Below are 23,493 nucleotides of genomic sequence, written 5' to 3' on the forward strand. Positions count from 1 at the left end.
CCCTCTCTCTCCCCCCCCCCCCCCCTCTCTCTCTCTCTCCTCCCCCCTCCCTCTCTCTCTCCTCCCCCCCCCCTCCTTCTCCCCCTTGCGGTGAGCCGCGGACCCGCCGCTCACTGACGATGTCCCCACGTGACAGGGTGCGCAGTGCGCGGGCCGGACCGGGCTGACTGCGCTGCCCTGCCGGTGACGTTGAGAGCGGAGGAGGTTCGCCTGAGGAAGCCGGTGTTAAATTGCTGGCAGAAGAAAACAAAAAAAAAGCACCACCGGAGGTTGAAAAACACAGCCGCACCGTTCAAATCCTGAGGTGAGTCGGCAGCGGCCGAATAAGCGCGGTCTCCGGGGTTTAAAGCCTCATTTCACCTTTTCTCGTCATTTTATGTTGTTTTAAATCGCCTTACTTTCGTTATTCGAGGCGATGGAAATATATTGTCAGTAAATAAAATGAAGGCGATGGGGAAAAAAATCAGAAAATCAAACCCTGAAGTCCCACCGACACTCGCATTAAATAAAGATACAAAGATCATATAATTACTTTTGTATTTCGGGTATTTTTTAAAATGTTTCCCCCCCCCCCCCGAGAACTTGGTGCGTCAGAGGCGTTGAGAGGATGAGGAGACGCTGCTGATAATGATGTGGTTGGTCAGGGGGTGGGAGGAGGGAAGCCGGCGGGTTTCGAGAAAGATCCGGGGCTGCTGTTCGGTGCCTGTTTGCGGGGGGTTGGGAAGATGGACAAGATGGTGGGCTGGAGGCTCGGATTGGCACCGATCTTGACACCGCAGCGTTTCCTTTCATTGCTGTAATTGGAGGCTCCTCTGCAGACGCCATGGTGTGTGCGGGGCAGGGGACGTGTGCCAAGATTTCTGCAGCCTGTATTTTGGTGCTGTGCTTCCATCAGGCGCTGATGTTTGGGGCAATCAATGGACCCTTGCTGGTCCAGTGCTGCTCCTGGCAGCCGGGTTTTTAACATTTATTAGCACGTATATTCTGGTATATTAAACTTGTATGCATTATGTTTGGCCCTTTGTAGAATGACACCGTGTCTCTGTAATTTCTCATTGTCAATCTGCAAACATATTCACACATTCAGTGGATTTGCTGACAAATCCTTTCTCTGCGACTTCCATTTAAGATTCAGGTCACTGTTGAGATTAGGTTACGCTCCATTGCTTGCTGTATGGTCTCGTACCTTGTTTTTTTTCACGGTCCCAGTCCTGACCCTGCTCGGGAGGGGTTTATATATGTATTTATGATCAGGGGTCAGTCATTTCATGGAAGAAATCATCCAGGGAAGGGTGCAATGTCTGAGTACACTCGGAACAATGTTGATCGAGGCCTGGGACCAGATTTTAAAAAAAAAGCTTTGCAGGAGTTTTTTGCGTTAATTGATGAGTTGAATATTATAAATGCTTGTGTATGGCAGGTGACATTGGTTTACCAATGTAGTAACTTTTAAATTGTCCAAGCACCTGTCACATTGTTTCTTAAATACGATTGTGTGCAGTTTTTATTATTTGTTCCTGGGATGTAGCTGTCGCTGGCATGGCCAGTATTTATTGCCCATTCCTAATCGCCCTTGACCAGTTGGTGGTCAGCTGCCACCTTGAATTGCTGCAGTCCTTGTGGTGAAGGTTCTCCCATAGTGCTGTTAGGGAGGGAGTTCCAGGATTTTGACCCAGCGATGATGAAGGAATGGTGTTCCCAGGCGCCAGCTGCCCTTGTTCTTTTCGGTGGGAGAGGTCATGGGTTTGGGAGGTGCTGCCGAAGAAGCCTTGGTGAGTGTAAGACTTATCTTTTTATAAGAGCAGGTTTTAATCCTGTAAAATTTTGTAGTCTTTTCACTTAACAGAGTCAAGACTTATTTCTGACTTCACTCTACACTTTCAAAAGAGTTTGAACTTGTGAGGCAACATAATGCAGACACAGGATGTTTCTTCAACTGCCTCAATCCAAGGGTTATCTTCAAATAATGAAAAGAAATACAAGCCATTTATGATTGTGCATTTAATGCACAATCATTTCTTAATTAGTATCGCGCACTAACCTATCCCGTTATAACGGTTAAAATTGGCTATCTCCTGTAGGGTGTTTTGTGTGCCCCGTGTCTCTGACTCTCCCTTGAATCAACCTGTGCTTTAAAAACTCCCCGGTTCGGTTGTTTCCCTTTGGACGGGAGGAGCGTTTGCCAATAGTTCCTGCCTAGCACACAGAGAGACACCAAGGTCAGATAGGTCTTCTCCTATGCCCGATGCGCAGCATCCCCAGCGGGATTACTGTGTAACCCAGCTGTGAGCAGATACCACTCGGTTGGTCTTCCGAATTATACCGCGATCCACAAGCCCCACAACCCCCAAGTTCAGACCCAAGGATGGATGGATTATAATTGTCTCAGACAAAACAAAACGGTTCAGGTTGGTCAAAGATCGGTTCCTTTTATTACACACTCAAAATGACGACAACTACTCTGAAGCAACTCCCTTCCCAGAATCTAAGCCTAGATAATAGAAACCCATCTAACTAAACCCCTCTCCCGGTTTGGTCAGAACCCACACTTGGAAGCGTCCCCACGCACGCGCGCACACACGTGCGCGTTAGCCTGCGTCTTGGAAACTTGAAGTTCCTCAGCAGCCAAACATGCTAGTGGTCTTGGGGATTTCCAGAGGTTTATGCTGGATATAATTACCAGCCCTCCTTGTTGATTCACGCGACCCCGGGTCCGTTCGACTCGAAAGACAAAACCGCGCCAAACAGAGTTACGTTCAGGCGGTACAGTGAGGCACTCACTTCGGGCGTTCCTGGAGAGTTGGCTGACGCGTAGCCACGCTGGGAACCCTGCTCCAGCTGATAGAGGAAAAAGTAAGCACTAAATCCCCCAAAGTTCAGCATATTTATATCCTGTATAATACACTAACTGGCTGGGCTATTCCTGGTTGCCATGATCACAGAGATGCTAGTTGGTCTTCCTGGTGACGTCTCTGTCCTGGATTGGTCATCTTGATGAAAACAATGGTAGGCCATTTCTGTAGATGAGCAGTTTTCGAAGTGCCAACTGTTTGTTGAGTTCTTGGCTGCTCCTTCATTGAAAGAGTCCAGAGGTGTTACATTTGGCCTGCAAACCTCATTGTCCATCCAGACATACTGGCTCCACAAATCTCAAAGTTTCATAACATCAGCATTGAGACTGGTCCCACAGCAACCCAAAAGACAGACAGCTCCTGCTATATACTTCACAGAAACCAAAAATCAGTCCTTTTTTAAAGTCCAAACTCCATTTTGAAACGCAGCTCATGTACGTCTCCATTTTAAAAGGGTGCAGATCCATTTTAAAAGTCCAAAAAGTCACCCCTGAGTAACTAAAAGAAACAAAAGACATTCGCACTAGACCGTGGTCAGCGATTGTAAGACTTAACCCTCTGATTCTCTTGGCCACGAACCAGGTTGCCATTCTCTTGACTGTGGACGAGAGACTTTGTACTGTAATTATACTTAGAAAATTGGCTATCAGTATACTGCGTGCATGTTCCAAACTATCCAGATGACCAAAAAGGTTTATGTTCCAGTTCAATGTAACTTCTGTGAACTCGGTTGGTTCTCATTATCAATCTGTGGGACAGTTACTTCACTGGTCTGCATTTCTTAAGGTTCAACAAAAAGATCTCCTGATCTGCCAAGTATACTGGGTTAGAAGAATTTAGCCCATTTTGTAGGTTCAGCCATACAAATGTTGTAGTCTTGAATAAGTTGCTGCAGTGTATCTTGTAGATGGTACACACTGCAGCCACAGTATGCCGGTGATGGAGGGAGTGAATGTTTAAGGTGGTGGATGAGGTGCCAATCAAAGTGGGCTGCTTTGTCCTGGATGATGTCGAGCTTCGAGTGTTGTTGGAGCTGCACTCATCCAGGCAAGTGGAGAGTATTCCATCACACTCCTGACTTGTGCCATGCAGGTGGTGGAAAGGCTTTGGGGAGTCAGGAGGTGAAGGTACTTGCCGCAGAATACCCAGCCTCTGACCTGCTGTTGTTGCCACAGTATTTATGTGGCTGGTCCAGTTAAGTTTCTGGTCAATGGTGACTCCCCAGGATGTTGATAGTGGGGGATACGGCGATGTAATGCTGTTTAATGTCGTGGGGCAGTGGTTAGACTCTCACTTGTTGAAGATGGCCATTGCCTGGCACTTGTGTAACGTGAATGTTACTTGCCACTTATCAGCCCAAGCCTGAATGTCGTCCAGGTCTTGCTGCATAGATTGCTCCATTATCTGAGGAGTTGCAAATGGCACTGAACACCTTGCAGTCATCAGTGAACATCACCACTTCTGATCTTACGCTGGAGAGAAGGTCATTGATGAAGCAGCTCAAGGTGGTTGAGCCTAGGACAGTGCCCTGAGGAACTCCTACAGTGATGTCCTGGAGGTGTGATTGACCTCCAACCACCACAACCATCTTCCTTTGTGCTAGGTATGACTCCAGTCAGTGGCGTTTACCCCCTGATTCCCATTTGACCAGTTTTACGAGGGCTCCTTGATGCCACACTCAGTCAAATGCTGCCTTGATGTTGAGGTCAGTCACTCTCCTCGCCTCAGGAATTCAGCTCTTTTGTCCATGTTTGGACCAAGGCTGTAATGTGGTCTGGAGCCGAGTACCCATGGTGGAAGTCAAACTAGACATCGGTGAATAAGTGCCACTTGATAGCACTGTTGACGACACCTTCCATCACTTTGATGATTGAGAGTAGACTGATGTTGCGGTAATTGGCCGGATTGGATTTGCCCTGGTTTTTGCGGACAGGACATACCTGGGAAGTTTTCCACATTGTCGGGTAGATGCCAGTGTTGTAGCTGTACTGTGACAGCTGCGGCTAGTTCTGGAGCACAAGTCTTCACAACAGCTGGGATGTTGTCGGGGCCCATAGCCTTTGCTGTATTCAGTGGGCTCAGCCTTTTCTTGATATCACGTGGAGTGGTCGAATTGGCTGAAGACTGGCTTTTTTGTGATGGTGTGAACCTCAGGAGGAGGCCGATTATGAATCATCCACTTCTGGTTGAAGATGCTTCAGCCTTGTCTTTTGCACTTGTGTGCTGGGCTTCGCCATCATTGAGGATGGGGATATTCAGGAGCTTCCCCCTCTTAGTTATTGAATGGTCCACCACCATTCATGATTACAGAGCTTTATTCTGACCCGTTGGTTGTGGGATCGCTTCGTCTTGTCTATAGCATGCTGCTTCCGATTTTAAGCATGCATGTAGTCCTGTGTTGCAGCTTCCCCAGGTTGGCACCTCATTTTTAGATATGCCTGGTGCTGCTCCTGGAATACTCTTCGACACTCTTCATTGTACCAGTGTTGGTCTCCTAGCTTGATGGTAATGGTAGAGTGAGGGATATGCTAGGCCATGAGGTTACAGATTGTGGTTGAATACAATTCTGCTGATGGCCCACAAAGCCTCATGGATGCCCAGTTTTGAGCTGCTGGATCTGTTCTGAATTTCTCCCATTTAGCACGATGGATGGTGTCCTCCGTGTGATGAGGGGACTTTGTCTCCTCAATGTGCGGTGGTTGCTGCTACCAATGCTTCGTGGATAGATGCATCTGCGACTGGTAGATTAGTGAGGACCAATAGGTCCTCACCAATAAGTAGGTTTTTGCCCTCGTTATACAGTTATCTGTATATGGAAGTGTAATGCATTTACTAACACCAATGCAGATTGGGACTGATTCATTGCCTTAATGAGGTAATCTGTGGTGGGTAATAGAAATGAATAGATATTAGAAGTTTCTAGCAGTACCCCACCTCTTGTCCAGCGCATTGGGGGAAAATCAAGGGTGCTGATTTTGCCACCTGTGTCTCCAATTGCTGCTCCTGGTCCATAGTACTCCCTTTTGAACCAACCATGGCCAGCTACATATGTGAATGAATCCTCACTTCTTCTGACATTCCCGCTAACAGCCTCTGAAATAATTTCTTTGGAGCTGCTAGATTTAGAATCTGAGTGCTTGGTTAAACAGGCAGCTGTGCTGATGTGTAGACTCTGGATCAGTTCCTATGGAGTGGAGGGTAGCCAATGTAACCCACTTTTTAAAAAAGGAGGGAGAGAGAAAACACGGAATCATAGACCGGTTAGCCTGACATCGGTAGTGGGTAAAATGATGGAATCAATTATTAAGAATGTCATAGCAGCGCATTTGGAAAGAGGTGACATGATAGGTCCAAGTCAGCATGGATTTGTGAAAGGGAAATCATGCTTGACAAATCTTCTGGAATTTTTTGAGGATGTTTCCAGTAGAGTGGACAAGGGAGAACCAGTTGATGTGTATTTGGACTTTCAGAAGGCTTTCGACAAGGTCCCACACAAGAGATTAATGTGCAAAGTTAAAGCACATGGGATTGGGGGTAGTGTGCTGACGTGGATTGAGAACTGGTTGGCAGACAGGAAGCAAAGAGTAGGAGTAAATGGGTACTTTTCAGAATGGCAGGCAGTGACTAATGGGGTACCGCAAGGTTCTGTGCTGGAGCCCCAGCTGTTTACATTGTACATTAATGATTTAGACGAGGGGATTAAATGTAGTATCTCCAAATTTGCGGATGACACTAAGTTGGGTGAGCTGCGAGGAGGATGCTATGAGGCTGCAGAGTGACTTGGATAGGTTAGGTGAGTGGGCAAATGCATGGCAGATGAAGTATAATGTGGATAAATGTGAGGTTATCCACTTTGGTGGTAAAAACAGAGAAACAGACTATTATCTGAATGGTGACCGATTAGGAAAAGGGGAGGTGCAACGAGACCTGGGTGTCATGGTACATCAGTCACTGAAGGTTGGCATGCAGGTACAGCAGGCGGTTAAGAAAGCAAATGGCATGTTGGCCTTCATAGCGAGGGGATTTGAGTACAGGGGCAGGGAGGTGTTACTACAGTTGTACAGGGCCTTGGTGAGGCCACACCTGGAGTATTGTGTACAGTTTTGGTCTCCTAACTTGAGGAAGGACATTCTTGCTATTGAGGGAGTGCAGCGAAGGTTCACCAGACTGATTCCTGGGATGGCGGGACTGGCATATCAAGAAAGACTGGATCAACTGGGCTTGTATTCACTGGAGTTCAGAAGAATGAGAGGGGATCTCATAGAAAGGTTTAAAATTCTGACGGGTTTAGACAGGTTAGATGCAGGAAGAATGTTCCCAATGTTGGGGAAGTCCAGAACCAGGGGTCACAGTCTAAGGATAACGGGTAAGCCATTTAGGACTGAGATGAGGAGAAACTTCTTCACCCAGAGAGTGGTGAACCTGTGGAATTCTCTACCACAGAAAGTTGTTGAGGCCAATTCACTAAATATATTCAAAAAGGAGTTGGATGTAGTCCTTACTTCTAGGGGGATCAAGGGGTATGGCGAGAAAGCAGGAATGGGGTACTGAAGTTGCATGTTCAGCCATGAACTCATTGAATGGCGGTGCAGGCTAGAAGGGCCGAATGGCCTACTCCTGCGCCTATTTTCTATGTTTCTAATGTGTTTTGAAATAGCACATGGTTACTGATTGATTTGATAAGCTTTCCATTCATTGGCACATGCGCATGTTTAAATAGGCTAGCATTTACTGATGAAGTCTGCAGCTCAGCTGAGATCTCCAAATTCATCTTCCAGCCGTAGCTAGAGAATCACCTGCAATGGCTTCGCTTCCTGGTCCTGCACCTTGCCAATAATGTCCACCAAGAATCTATCGATGACCCTCCACCTGATTCCCAACTCCATGCTGCTTCTTGGCGACTTCTTTCAAAAACATGTCAAGATCTACATGTACACTGATGACACTCGGCTCTAACGTCTCACAACCCCTCGACACCATTACGGCCTCTGATTCGTCACGTTGCTTGTCCGATGAGCATATATTTCTTCCAACTGTGGGCACTTAAAGTGCCATAACCTGCAGGGTTACGGACCTCGAGCTGGTAATTGAGATTAGACTAGATGACCTTTTTGTTGGACGGCGCAGATATAATGGGAAGTACTGCAGGGAATAGAAAACTGCCAGGGTGATCTCCTGGGCTAGTTTCGATCGCCTGGATGGGTCGGAGAGGAATTTTCCCAGATTTTTTTCTCCAAAATTGGCCTGGGGTTTTTATCTGGTTGTTTGCCTCTCCCAGGAGATCACATGGCTCCGGTTGGGGTGGAGTGTAGATGTTTTCAGTATAAGGGGTGTTGCAGTGGTGTGAGGCGGACTGGTTGGGCTGGGTGCTCTTTGCCTTTCCGTCATTGTTCATGGGTTTGTATGTAACCTTTAGGGCTGCTGACAAAGGGCCGTGCGGCTCTTTGTCGGCTGGCGCAGACACGATGGGCCAAAATGGCCTCCTTCTGCACTGTAAATTTCTATGTTTCTAAATATTGGGAATACTGAAAGCATTGTCTTCAGTCTCCGCCACAAATTCTGTTCTCTAGCTGCCAACTCCATCCCCCTCCCTGGCAACTGTCTGCGGCTGAACCAGACTGTATGAAACCTTTTTGTGTCGTATTTGATACAGAGACAAGCTTCCAATCACGTGTCTATCCTAACTCGCATCAAGTCCCGTTCACTCTTCATAAGAACATGAGAAATAGGAGCAGGAGTACTGATGAGCCTGCTCTGCCATTTCATAAGATCATGGCTGATCTGATCATGGACTCAGCTCTCATTCTTCTGAACTCCAATGTTTAGAGGCCCAACCTACCCGACCTATCCTCATAAGTCAACCCCCTCATCTCTGGAATTAACTTAGTGAACCTTCTCTGAACAACCTCCAATGCAAGTATATCCTTCCTTAAATACAAAAACTGTATGCAGTACTCTAGATGTGGCCTCACTAATACCCTGTACAGTTGTAGCAGGACTTCTCTGCTTTTATACTCTATCCCCCTTGCAATAAAGGCCAACATTCCATTTGCCTTCCTGATCACTTGCTGTACCTGCATACTAACTTTTTGTGTTTCATGCACAAAGGACCCCAGGTCACTCTGCGGCAGAACTCTGCAATCGTTGTGCTTAGGGAGGGGGAAACCCCCACCCCGCAAAAATTCCAAAAAAATAAAAATTCACAAAACCGTTAACTGCTAAATCGCTGAAAAATAATTTAAAAATAAAAACTTTAACTTGCCTTTTTTACAAGTCTTCAACGCAGGTCGGAACAGCCGAGCCTCCCCCCGCTGCCGTAAAACAGTTCATTGTTGCTGTTGTGGTGGCTTTAAGCATAAGCAGATCTTGGTCCAATGCTAATATTCTTCAAAGGGAGGAAGTCCTTCAGTGGTTGTCACCAGCTCCTTGTGTTGCCCTTCAGCCTGGTGGTTCATCTCTTGAACATTCACCAAGTGGTCTGGCGGCAGGGCGTGGGATCGCTTAGATAGCCCTGGTCCCTTGTGATGAGTCACAAGAAAGCAGCAGCATTCTGGCTTGTTCTTCTCTGCAAACCTGGAGAACTGCTTCCCTGAGAAGCCATGGAAAAGCTTTGAGATTTCAAGGGTGGATTATTCTTCCCAATAGCTTCTGTATTGTGTTGAGTACAGATCTGAAGTCTCTTTCCCCCCCACCCACCCCCACCCCCACCCACCCCCACCCACACCCCCCCACACCCCCCCCACACCCCCCCACACCCCCCCACACACCCCCACCCACCCACCCACCCACCCACACACACACACACACACCCACCCACACACCCACCCACACACCCACCCACACACCCACCCACACACCCACCCACACACCCACCCACACACCCACCCACACACCCACCCACACACCCACCCACACACCCACCCACACACCCACCCACACACCCACCCACACACCCACCCACACACCCACCCACACACCCACCCACACACCCACCCACACACCCACCCACACACCCACCCACACACCCACCCACACACCCACCCACACACCCACCCACACACCCACCCACACACCCACCCACACACCCACCCACACACCCACCCACACACCCACCCACACACCCACCCACACACCCACCCACACACCCACCCACACACCCACCCACACACCCACCCACACACCCACCCACACACCCCCCCACACACCCCCCCACCCACACACCCCCCCACCCACACACCCCCCACCCACACACACCCACCCACACACCCCCCCCCCACACACCCCCCCCCCCACACACCCCCCCCCCCACACACCCCCCCCCCCCACACACCCCCCCCCCCACACACCCCCCCCCCCACACACCCCCCCCCCCACACACCCCCCCCCCCACACCCCCCCCCCCACACACCCCCCCCCCACACACCCCCCCCCCCACACACCCCCCCCCCCCACACACCACCCCCCCCACACACCACCCCCCCCACACACCACCCCCACACACACACCCACACATTTCTGGATTCGGGACGTCTGAAAGACGTTCCAAAATATGTGGATCGGTCTCGGTTTCCAGATTTTGGACGCTCTACCGGTATACCCTTCCTTTAAATAAGGAGACCAAAACTGTATGCAGTACTCCAGGTCTGGCCTCACCAATACCCTGTACATTCTAGCAGGACTTCCCTGCTTTTATATTCTATCCCCCTTGCAATAAAGGCCAACATTCCATTTGATTTCCTGATTACTTGCTGTACCTGCATACTAACTTTGTTTCATGCACAAGGACCCCCAGGTCCCTCTGTATGCAGCATTTTGTAATCTCTCTCCATCTAAATAATTTGCTTTTTTATTTTTCTTGCTAAAGTGGATAACCTCACATTTTCCCACATTATACTCCATCTGCCAAACGTTTGCCCACTCACTTAGCCAGTCTATATCCCTTTGCAGATTCTTTGTCTCCTCCTCACAACTTGCTTTCCCACCCATCTTTGTATCAGCAGACTTGGTTACATTAACTCGGTCCCTTCATCCAAGTCATTAATATAGATTGTAAATAGTTGGGGTCCCAGCACCGATCCCTGTTGCTTCCACTTGTTACCATTCGCCAACCAGAAAATGACCCATTTATTCCAACTCATTGTTTTCTGTTAGTTAGCCAATCCTCTATCCATGCTAATATATTACCCCCAACCCTATGACACTAAGTTGGGTGGCAGTGTGAGCTGCGAGGAGGATGCTATGAGGCTGCAGAGTGACTTGGATAGGTTAGGTGAGTGGGCAAATGCATGGCATGATGAAGTATAATGTGGATAAATGTGAGGTTATCCACTTTGGTGGTAAAAACAGAGAGACAGACTATTATCTGAATGGTGACAGATTAGGAAAAGGAGAGGTGCAACAAGACCTGGGTGTCATGGTACATCAGTCATTGAAGATTGGCATGCAGGTTCAGCAGGCGGTTAAGAAAGCAAATGGCATGTTGGCCTTCATAGCGAGGGGATTTGAGTACAGGGGCAGGGAGGTGTTGCTACAGTTGTACAGGGCCTTGGTGAGGCCACACCTGGAGTATTGTGTACAGTTTTGGTCTCCTAACTTGAGGAAGGACATTCTTGCTATTGAGGGAGTGCAGCGAAGGTTCACCAGACTGATTCCTGGGATGGCGGGACTGACCTATCAAGAAAGACTGAATCAACTGGGCTTGTATTCACTGGAGTTCAGAAGAATGAGAGGGAACCTCATAGAAACGTTTAAAATTCTGACGGGTTCAGAGAGGTTAGATGCAGGAAGAATGTTCCCAATGTTGGGGAAGTCCAGAACCAGGGGTCACAGTCTAAGGATAAGGGGTAAGCCATTTAGGGCCGAGATGAGGAGAAACTTCTTCACCCAGAGAGTGGTGAACCTGTGGAATTCTCTACCACAGAAAGTTGTTGAGGCCAATTCACTAAATATATTCAAGAAGGAGTTAGATGAAGTCCTTACGACTAGGGGGATCAAGGGGTATGGCGAGAAAGCAGGAATGGGGTACTGACGTTGCATGTTCAGCCATGATCTCATTAAATGGCGGTGCAGGCTAGAAGGGCCGAATGGCCTACTCCTGCACCTATTTTCTATGTTTCTATCTATGTTTCTAACCCCATGAGCTCTTTTGTGTGGCACCTTATTGCATGTCTTCTGGAAATCCAAATACACCACATCCACTGGATTCCCTCTGATCCACCCTGCTTGTTACATCTTCAAAGAATTCCAGCAAATTTGTCAAACATTATTTCCCTTTGATAAAACCATGCTGAATCTGCTTGACTGCATTATGCTTTTCCAAATGTCCTGCTATTGCTTCCTTAATAATGGACTCCAGCATTTTCTCCTACTTTCTGTCTGCCTCCTTTTTTTGAATAGGGGCATTACATTTGCGATTTTCCAATCCACTGGGACCTCTCCAGACTCGAGGGAATTTTGGTAGATTGCAACTAAAGCATACACTATCTCTGCAGCCACTTCTTTTAAGATTCTAGGATGCAGGCCATCGGGTCCAGGGGACCTGTCCACCTATAGTTCCATTATTTTGCCATGTACTTTTTCTTTAGTGACAGTGATTTGTTTTAAGTCTATCTTTCCTAACCCCCACCCCCCAACCCCCATAGCCCCTTGATTATCTATTTTAGGGATGTTTTTAGTGTCTTCTACCGTGAAGAATGATACAAAATATTTGTTCAAAGTTTTTGCCATTTCCCGGTTCCCCATTATTAATTCCCCTGTCTCATCCTCTAATGTTTACTTTAGCTACCCTCTTCCTTTTTTATATACCTGTAGAAGGTTTTTCTATCTGTTTTTCTACTTCTTGCTAGTTTACTCTCAATCCATCTTCTCTTTTTTTTTTTAGTCGTCCTTTGCTGGTTTTAAAAGTTTCCCAATCCTCTGGCCTCCCACTAATCTTGGCAACATTGTATGCCATTGTTTTCAACTTGATACCATCCTTTACTTCCTTAGTTAGCCATGGATGGTTCTCCCTTAGTCGTTCCTCTTCACTGGAATATATTTTTGTTGAGAGATTTGAAATATCTCCTTAAATGTCTGCCACTGCTTATCAACAGTCTCACACTTTAATTTATTTTCCCAGTCCACTTTAGCCAACTCTGCCTTCATTCCTTTTGTAATCGCCTTTTATGTAAGATCAGGATACTGGTTTGAGACCCAACTTTCTCACCCTCCAACTGAATTTGAAATTCAACCATGCTGTGATCGCTCTTTCCGAGAGGATCCTTTACTGTGAGATCATTTATTAACCCTGTCTCATTACACAGTACCAGATCCAAGATAGCCTGTTCCCGGTTGGTTCCGCAACGTACTGTTCAAGGAAACCATCCCGGATACACTCTATGAACTCTTCCTCAAGGTTACCTTTTCCGATTTGATTTGTCCAATCAATATGAAGATTAAAATCGCCCATGATTATCACCGTACCTTTCTTTTCTCCACTTTTCTCCATTATTTCTTGATTTATACTCTGTCCAACAGTGTAGCCTGTTGGGAGGGCTACCAGTGACTACTTCCCTTTATTATTTCTTATCTCTACCCAAACTGATTCTACGTCTTGATCTTCTGAGCCAATATTATTTCTCACCAATGCACTGATCTCATCCTTTTATTAACAGAGCTACCCCACCTCCTTTTCATTTCTACCTATCCTTCCGAATTGTCAAATACCCCTGAATGTTCAGTTCCCAGCCATAGTCACCTTGCAACCACGTCTCTGTAATCAGATCATACCCATTTCTATATTTGTGCCGTCAACTCATCTATCTTGTTATGAATGCTGCGTGTATTCAGATAGAACTTTTAATTTTGCCTTTTTACCATTTTTCCCTTTTGACCCCACTTTCTGATACTCTTACTTTTATACATTCTGTCCTTTCCTGTCACACTCTGGTTATCATTTTCCCCCATCGCTACCCTGCTCAATTGCCTTCTCCTTTCACCGTGACTTTTTAAATTTCCGCTCACTTGAACCCCTCCCCCTGCTCCCCTCGCTATTGTGTTTAACGTCCTCTTTACAGCCCTAGTTATTCGATTCGCCAGGACACTAGTCCCAGCACTGTACAAGTGAAGCCTGTCCCTGCGGAACAGGTCCCTCTTACCCCAGTACTGGTGCCAGTGCGCCAGGAATTGAAACCCATTTCTCCCAAACCAGTCTTCGAGCCATGCGTTCATCTCTCTGATCTTATTTACCCTAATGGCAATTTGCTCATGGCTCAGGTAGTAATCCGGAGATTATAACCTTTGTGGTTCTGCTTTTTAATTTAGTCCCTAACTGTTCGTACACGCTCAGCAGAACCTCTTTCTTTGTTCGATCTATGTCGTTGGTACCTACGTGACCACGACAACTGCATCGTCCCCTCCCACTCCAAGTTCCTTTCCAGTCATAGGAGATGTTGTTAACCCTGGCACCAGGCAGGCAACACAGCCTTCGGGACTTGTGCTCTCTGCTGCAGAGAACCTTATCTATCCCCCTAATACTGTATCCTACTACTACAACATTTCTTTTTACTCTCCCCACTTGAATGGCCCCCTGGACTACGGTGCTTTGGTCAGTTTGCTCATTCTCCCTGCAATCCCTGCTCCCGTCCACACACGGAGTAAGAGCCTCGAACCTGTTAGACAACAGCAAGTGCTGAGGCTCCTCCATCACTCCATCCTGAGTCCCCATACCTTCCTCACTCATAGTCACACCCTCCTGTCCCTGACTATGCACTAAATTTGAATTATTTAACCGAAGGCGTGTGACTGCCTCCTGGAATAAAGTGTGCAGGTAACTCTTCCCCCTCCCTGATGTGTCGCAGTGTTTGAAGCTCGGACACCAGCTCATCAACACGGAGCCGAAGTTCCTCGAGTCGCCAACACTTGCTGCAGATGGTGTCCATCAGCTCCCACATGCAGCAGTAGTAACGCATCGGCTCCCATGCCATCTCTAATGTATTTAATTAATTAATTCAAGTTTGGAGCGTTTAGTTTAATCCCAGCTCTTTATTTAAACCAATGCCCAAGAAAAGAGAGAGAAACTGACCAACTAATCACTTCCCTGCTTTCCTGTGACATCACGCTTTTGATTCTTTTTACTTCTTAACCTCCTAGGTCAGTCGGTGCTGGTTGGGCTAGCTGTTTAAAAATGTGATGCTCCTCCCGATCTCACACTGTTTAAAGGTGTGCTGCTCCTCCCCATCTCGCGCTGGTTGAACTCCGGATTCTCCTGCTCTAGCACTGCCTTTATCTCCCGCTGCTGTCTTTGCTGACCTAATTGGCTTCCGATCCAACAACGCCTCCATTTAAAAATTCTTATTCTTTTCAAATCCCTCCATTGCTTCGCCCCTTCCTATCTCTAACCTCCTCCAGCCCTTCAACCCGCCAAGGTCTCTGCGCTTCTCCAATTTTGGCCTTTTGCGCTTTTCCCCATTTTAATCGCTTCGCCGTTGGTGGCCGTGCCTTCAGCTAAACCTCTCCGCCCCTCTAACTACTTCTTTACTTCGCTCCTTAAAACCTACCTCTTTGACCAAGCTTTTGGTTATCTGCCCTAATATCTCCTTGTATGGCTTTGTCCAATTTTGTTTACTAACGCTCCTGTGAAGCACATTGGGATGTTGTATTAGCACTTTTTGAGCACTTTTACTACGTGACTTCATATATTAAAATCTGTTCAACTTCCTGAAAAGGCTTTGAGCTTCAAGTAAATTGTGTAGAATTTACTTTTAATACACCTTTTTAGACTTAACATATTTCAATTTTTTTTTAAATGACTGGTTTACATTGAAATTGCATTCTGTGCTCCAAAACTCTTAAATACAGATTTCTCCTAACCCTTCTCCTCACTTAGTGACTTAAATTGATTAAATCCAACTCCCATCAAAACCTCTCATAATTTGAAAACAGACTAATACATCTTCATCTTTGCTGCAGTATAACTATTCCCAGTATCTCAAATCTATCCTCATAACTTTAGTTTCCCGTCCCTGGAATAATCCCGGTGAACCTATAAGGTTAATGCCTATTCTATAATGGGCAACTCAAAACTACAGAGTGACCTAACCAGTGGTTTTTGCTCTGTGCCCTTGTATTACTTTTGATTTATATACATTTCATGCCATTGGTCCAAGTGCCAAATGGAATGACACTTTTACTGCAGCCCTTTTTTGATTGTAATGTATTATCTTTTGGTGATTAATTTATGGAGGATCTTTCAGCTGTACGATGTTTGACCATGATAATCCATTCTAGTCGGCGTGAAACTGGATGCCTGCACTGTAAAGTGATGCAATGCACCAGAGAGCATAGAATCATAAAAATTTACAGTACCGAAGGAGACCAACTAAAAGCTATCCAGCTGAATCCCACTTTCCAGCTTTTGGCCGTTAGCCCTGTAGATTATGGCATTTTTAGTATACATCCAAATATTTTTTAAATGTGGTGAGGCGTTCTGCCTCTACCACCCTTTCATTTCAGTGAGTTCCAGACCCCCACCACCCTCTGGGTAAAGAAATTTCTCCTCGTATCTCCTCTATATCTCTTTTCCGCACCCCCTCCCCGCCCCCCACCATTACTTTAAATCTATGCCCCCTGGTTGTTGACCCATCTGCCAAGGGAAACTGGTCCTTGCTATCCATTCTATTCAAGCCCCTCATAATTTTATATACCTCAATCAGATATCTCCTCTGTTCGAAAGAAAACAGACCCAGCATCTCCAATCTTTCCTCATAACCAAAATTCTCCAGTCCAGGCAACAATCTTATAAATCTCCTCTGTACCCTTTCTAGTGCAATCACATCTTTACTGTAATGTGGTGACCAAAACTGCACACGGTACTCCAGCTGTGGCCTAACTGATGTTTTATACAGTTCAAACATAACCCCCCTGCTCTTGTATTCCATGCCTCGACTAATAAAGGCAAGTATTCCATATTCATTCTTAACCACCTTATCTACCTGGCCTGTTACTTTCAGGGATCTGTGGACCTGCACTCCAAGGTCCTTTTTGTTCCTCTACACTTTTCAGTGTTGTACCATTTAATGTGTATTCCCTTGCCTTGTTAGACCTCCCCAAATGCATTACCTCACTTTATTCGGATTGAATTCCATCTGTCACTGTTCTGCCCATTTGAAATCTTCCCGCAGCTTTCTTCATTATCAACCACACAACCTATTTTAATGTCATCTGCAAACTTCTTAATCATACCCCCACATTTAAGTCCAAGTCGTTGATATACACCACAAAAGGCAAGGAACCCCTGGATACAGCCTTCTCGTCACAAAAACACCCATAGCTATTACCCTTTTCTTCCTGCCTCAGCCAATTTTGGATCCAACTTCCCACTTTGCCCTAGTTCCCATGGGCTTTTACTTTCGTGATCAGTCTGCCATGTGGGATCTTAGTTTATAAAAAAAAACTTTGCTAAAATCCATATATAACCCTTCTCAGAGGGTTGTAAATCTGTGGAATACGCTGCCTCAGAGCTGTGGAAGCTGGGACGGTGAATACATTTAAGACAGAAATAGACAGTTTTTTAAATGATATGGGGCTATGGGGAGCAGGCGGGGAAGTGGAGCTGAGTCCATGATCACATCAGCCATGATCTTATTGAATGGCGGAGCAGGCTCGAGGGGCCGTATGGCCTACTCCTGCTCCTATTTCTTATGTTCTTGTATCTCATCAACCTTCTTGGTTACCGCCTCTCAAAATTCAATCAAGTTAGTCAAACACGATCTTCCTTTAACAAATCTGTGCTGACTGTCCCTGATTTAATCCTTGCCTTTCTAATTGTAGATTTATCCTGCTTTAGGATTTTTTCCAATAATTTTCCCACCACTGAGGTTAGGCTGACAGGCCTGTAATTATTCGACCTGTCCCTTTCTCCCTTATTAAACAAGGGTACCTCATTAGCAATCCTCCAGTCCTCTGTCACCATGCCTGAATCCAGGGGACTGGAAAATGATGGCCAAGGCCTCTGCTATTACCTCTTTTGCTTCGCTCAACAGCCTGGGATGCATTTAATCCGGGCCAGGGGTTTTATCCATTTTCAAAGCTGCTAAACCCTTTAATACCTCCTCTCTCGCTGTTTATTTCATCCACAATTTCACACTCCTCCTCGATAGCAGTATCTGCATTGCCCCTTTGTGAAAACAGATGCAAAGTATTCATTAAGAACCATACCAACATCTTCTGCCTCCACACACAGATTGCCCTCAAGGTCTCTAATAGGCCCTATCCTTTCTTTAGTTATCCTCTTGCTCTTAATGTTTATAGAACATCTTTGGGGTTATCTTGATTTTACTTGCCAAGAATTTTTCATGCTCTCTCGTAGCATTCCTAATATCCTTTTTTAATTTTACTTGAACTTTCTAGATTCTACAGTATTTAGCTGTCGGTATATGACATAAGCGTCCCTTTTTTTTCTTTATCCTCCCCTGTAAATCCTAGACATCCAGGGGGCACTAGAATTGTTATTCCCACCCTTTTTCTCTAAGGGCACATGTTTGGCCTGAGCCGTCTGGATCTCCTCCTTCAATGCCTCCCAATATTCCGACACTGATTTACCCACAAGTAGCTGTTTCCAATCCACTATGGCCAAATCTCTTAACTTAGCAAAGTTAGCTTTTCCCCAATTTGGGACTTTTATTCCAGGTCTATCCTTGTCCTTATCCATAACTACCTTGAATCTGACTGAATTATGGTCACTGGCACCCAAGTGCTCTTCCACTGATGCCTCTTCCACCTGCCCAGCTTCATTTCCCCAAACTAAATCCAAAATTGCTCCCTCATGTTGGGCTTGTTGCATACTGACTTAAAATTCATTCAAGAGAACTTTTTTTTAGGAATTCTGCACCCTCTATACCCATCACACTATATTTGTCCCAATCAATATTGGGATAGTTGAAATCCTCTATTACTGCCCTATGGTTTTTGGACTTCACAGAAATTTGCCTACATATTTGATCTTCTATCTCCCTCCCACTGTTTGGGGGTCTATAATACACGCACAGCAGTGTGATCACCCCTTTTTTACATTTTTCAGTTTGACCCATATGGCCTCATTTGATCCCTCTAACATGTCATCCCTCCTCACAGCTGTAATATTTTCTTTAATCAATACTGCGACACCCCCCCCCCCCTTTTTACCCCCCTCTCTGTCCTTTCTCAAAATCTTGTAGCCAGGAATATTGAGCTGCCAAACCTGCCCTCCTTTCAGCCATGCCTCTAATGGTTATAATGTCATATTCCCAAGTGTCTACCTCTGCTCTCAGCTTATCCGCCTTATTTGCTATACTCCTTGCATTGAAGTATATACCATTTGGCACAGGAAGACCACCTTGATTTTAATATTGACTAACCCTTGTTTCCTGTCTTACAGATTCACTTTCTACATTCTTGCTTTCCAATTTCAGCTTTACTACTTTCCCTATTGAATACTTGGACTAGCTCTCCCAGTGCTATTCGAATCTAGAGTGTTGTTCTTTTGCTTATTTTTAACATTTAGGTGGCGGACTCTCTCAACAGTCCTTGCTTGTTTAGCTGAATTTAGAAACCTCAAATGGTTGTGAATATTGTTTCTCTTCTGTCATGATCTTTCAATGCCATTGATTTGTGAACTTACTGCTCGATTTACTTGTTTGAGCATTGAACAGCAGTGCAGTGGGACGTGTGTGCACATTAGTGGTGTGCAGATGTGGCTTCTGTTCAACCTGAAGAAAAATAATTCCTTCGACACCACCCCAAACAGAATTGCGCCAGTATTTGAATCATCAAGTATCAGTTAGCAAACTACTGATCAAACTTTGCCAACTCACCAATACATTTACGTAGTTTGTTTTCTGTAATGTGCATTAGAGTGAGTTCTTTTATAATTGGTGGCCAGTACGCTCTACCTCTCAAGTGCCCACACTAAAAGGCTTTGGTTATGATATAATAACATGTGATCAGTCGATGACTGGACGTCCTATAGTTTGTGTGTTTATTTCAGGGATTTCTGAAATTTCTAATTCAGCTGTTGTGTGCTGAATTTTGCTTCTCTGAGCTAAAGGCCATAAAGCAACTTTTTAAATCTGAAAGTTGTCTGGCAAAGGTGGGACTGTTATCTGGTTGCTACATACACTAAGACTCAACTCAACTATAATCTAGTTTATAGGGGATAAAGTTCAGTAATCCTGTGCTATTGAAATTTAAAAAAATATTTTCTTTACTCGAAACATGACTGTTTTACGGTTTGAATCTGCGGCACAAATGCTCCACTGACATCAGTGCAACAGCAGCCTAATTTTAAACATTGTGTTTTGAGTTCAGAACTTCCCTAGTCTATAAATAAACATTTAGATATTCAGGTGGGTAGCAAGAATGCAGTGCTGCTGTTTGGTGTAATGTTGTGCTATCATTGACCCACTAATTCTGTAATTGAGTAGCCTCACTGGTGGCATTTCTGTAAAGTCTCTACGGGGAATATTAGGATCTCTGGGAGGAGTTGTTTGTCAATATTTCTGGATAAACTGTTTTAAGTTTCACTTTTGGACAGGTATCCATGTACCTTAATAGATTTATAGGAAAAAAAAATTTCTCTCCAATTTTCTCTCCTCCTCCTCTTCTGACCATGTTGACTTGCTGGAGTACTATTCTAAAGGGCAGTTGCACTCTTTGGCACTTCATCTAAGTGGTCACTGCAGGCTAAAGTATTTGTGCAGTTAAAATTGAAATCCAATATATTATGAATTAAGCAAAGTAAAAACGTACACCAAAAAGTAGTTATGCAGTGCTTTTTTAAAAAAAAAAATCTAATTCAGAACCTTTTTGAATTGAGTAGTTTGAGTCTTGACAGAGTGTAAGCAGGGAAAGTATTGTAGTGACAGTGCCGCAATCGTGCCGTTGTGAGATGCCCATGTGCTCTTCAGGGGAGGGTTTGGTGATTACCCAATTCGGTTACCCTTGCCCCTGGCAAAACACTGGTGCTGAGGCCAGTCCTGTTGTTGAGCCCTCGCTGCTTTCCCGATTGTGATCAGCTGTGATTGCCAAATCGGTATTTTATAAGTCGGTTCACTGGCTCCCAGGCCGCCTGCAATTTCTGCGGTCTGGAAGAGTCAGTGTTCCATGTTTTTATCGAGTGTGTGAGGTTGCAGCCCCTGTTCCATTATTTAAAGGGGCTGCTCAATTTCTGGTTGCACTTCAGTCCTACATACCTGATCTTTGGGCACCCTGTACAGAGGGGAGCGGGTAGGTCCGAAGGCCTCCTCGTAGTACTGCTCCTGGGCACAGCCAAGAGTGCCATCAGTCGGTCGAGGAGGTCGTCCAGCCTGACTGCCTGCCTCTCTTCCGTGCTTACATCCGCGCCAGGGTGTCCCTAGAGATGGAGCACGCGGTGTCCACCAGTATGCTCGCGGCCTTCCGCGAGAGGTGGGCGCCGGAGGGACTGGAGCGCATCATCACCCCCGGCAAACAAATTTTAATTTGACTTTATATGTTTTAAAGTTTAATTTGTTTTACTGCTGGTTTTAGTGTCCCCCTCCCTTTTTATAGGGGGCACTTGTAAATTATGGTTTTAAGAGCCCCCAAAAAACATCCACAAAAACCCCCCCAAAAAAAACACAAAAAAAGGGAGTGGAAAAATGTTTGGAGTGTCCCCAGATCAGGAGGCACTTGATTAAATGTTTAATTTTGTTTTCTACAAAAGAGTTGTGATGCACATTGTTACATTAAAAATATGCTAAAATGCAACTTGTCTTTCTTCACTAAAATTTAAAATAGAGACCAAAGTATGGTCAGCTGAGATATGGAGATTAGACAAATAAGGGGGCTTTGTTCTAGATTAAATATAGTATATGCATTAATTAATGCTATGGTAATTGGTATTTCAGTTCTGAATCAATGTCCTTTTTATGCCCTCTGTTCAGAAATTGTTAGGTTTTGCCATTTTAACTTTTACATTTTTTCCAACTAGTAGTGTGGCTTGCACGTATCTATGCCTATGTACGAGCAGCAAAACTGGTGCTGGAGGAGTATGGTACTCATTTGTTTGGTGTCTGGTCGGAGTACAGAAATTGTGTGGCAGTATATCTTGTGCGTACTAGTGTTCCCATTGTAACTTGTAATGTTGCAAACCACTTTATTACTTTGTCAAAGAAGCAACTTCACAGAGCATTATACAGTATTGACAATTCTGTACCACCAACCCCCTCTGCCACCCTCTCTTTCCCAACTCCCTCCCCGGATTAATTGGTCATCTAATGGCGAGAGGACATTTGACGTGTCGAATTGATAAGTCAATGGGCTCAATTTTCCCCAAGCCTGTTTTCTGGCGTATTGCCAGAGTTACGCCCGTTTTTCTAGGCCAGAAATGTGCCAGAAATATTTTGCCTAAGTTTCCCCGATTTGTATAATTCGAATTTGGCACGTGCAGCGTTTCAGGGGGTGGGGGCTGTATCTGCCAAAAAACGATGTTGCACCTTCTGCGCATGTGCAGGGGGGAAAAACTTCAGTTTTTGACTTCGTCCCAATGGACACGCATGCTCAGTACACCTCGGATTTGGCAATCAGCCATTTTTAAAGAGCCAGTTGTGTGTTCCAAGTGCTGGGTGAGAGCATTGGAAATATCGCAGCTGCAGCAGTACAAGATGCAACGCAGTGCAATGACCAAGAATTTCTTACAGTAAGAAGTGGAAGCATTAGTTACTGTGATTGACAGGAGCAGAGGTCACACAAAAGTTCCACCGAAAGAAATGAAGAAATGCTAGAACCAAGATGCAGAAGATTACTGCGCCGTGGTGAACACCATGAGATCTGGAGGCCAATGTAAAAAGAAATGGCAGGACCTTGGTCAAGTAGTTAGTGTGAGTAATATTTTCATTTATTCAATGCAATTGCAAATGTGTTCAGCTGTACTTGTTCTACCCAGCAGAAAGACACCTCTCTAAAAAGTTGCGTTTTCATCTTTGCAGAGGAAGGTGGCACATAACAAAAGAGAGAGAACGCGAACAGGAGGAGGCCAGGAAAATCTGCACCCACTGACACCCTTGGAAGAGAGGGTCGCTGCTTTGATGGATCCTGCCTGGAAAAAAGCAACCAATACTGCACAAGCCGAGCCCACACTCGGAGAGGATAAGTCCTGCAAATTCATCGTGGTCCTTCAAATCAACCTGCTGATTGACCTGCGATGTGTGAGCTACTCATGCCATCCATCCTGCCCTCTCCTCTGCTGCTAACCAATTGACTGGTGTGATATATTTTCAAGAACTTGAGGCCAACCCTGACGATGCAGAAGATGATTCAGACGTGGTCGAGCCTGAAGGAGACCTTCTTCCAATCCATCCATGGAGGTGAGGGGGAGGGGATGGAGCTGGATGAAGCACCCACTGTCGTATTGACTTTGGAGGAGGTGCCGCTCATGGAGGTGACAGCCCCTTCCGTGACTAGTGGTTTGAGTGTTGGTGGGACATTCCACGATTTCACACCTTCCTAAGTTGCAGGTTCCAGTGGTGTGGTACAGCGAGGCACACCCAGGGCCCCATTGTCCCAGTCTGCGGGTCCCAGTGTTTGGGTGCGAGCCACACCCATGGGGGGGGGGGGGTGGGAGGAAGAGAGCTCGACCGCGCTCTCCTGAGGTGCAGTATGTGGTTCA

At 45.7% G+C, this 23,493-nt stretch overlaps 1 protein-coding gene across 1 annotated transcript in view; it reads left to right on the top strand.

Annotated features, from left to right (window-relative positions):
• The first annotated feature begins 157 nt into the window (after window positions 1-157).
• LOC139264757 (protein lifeguard 1-like) overlaps window positions 158-23,493 on the top strand; it is a 71,519-nt gene continuing 48,183 nt past the window's right edge. Inside the window, exon 1 of the mRNA XM_070881816.1 lies at window positions 158-304. The gene's annotated coding sequence lies outside the window, so the exon portion shown is untranslated. The remainder of the gene's footprint in view (window positions 305-23,493) is intronic.

This window comes from Pristiophorus japonicus, chromosome 5, assembly GCF_044704955.1.
Source record: "Pristiophorus japonicus isolate sPriJap1 chromosome 5, sPriJap1.hap1, whole genome shotgun sequence".
NCBI lineage: Eukaryota > Metazoa > Chordata > Chondrichthyes > Pristiophoridae > Pristiophorus > Pristiophorus japonicus.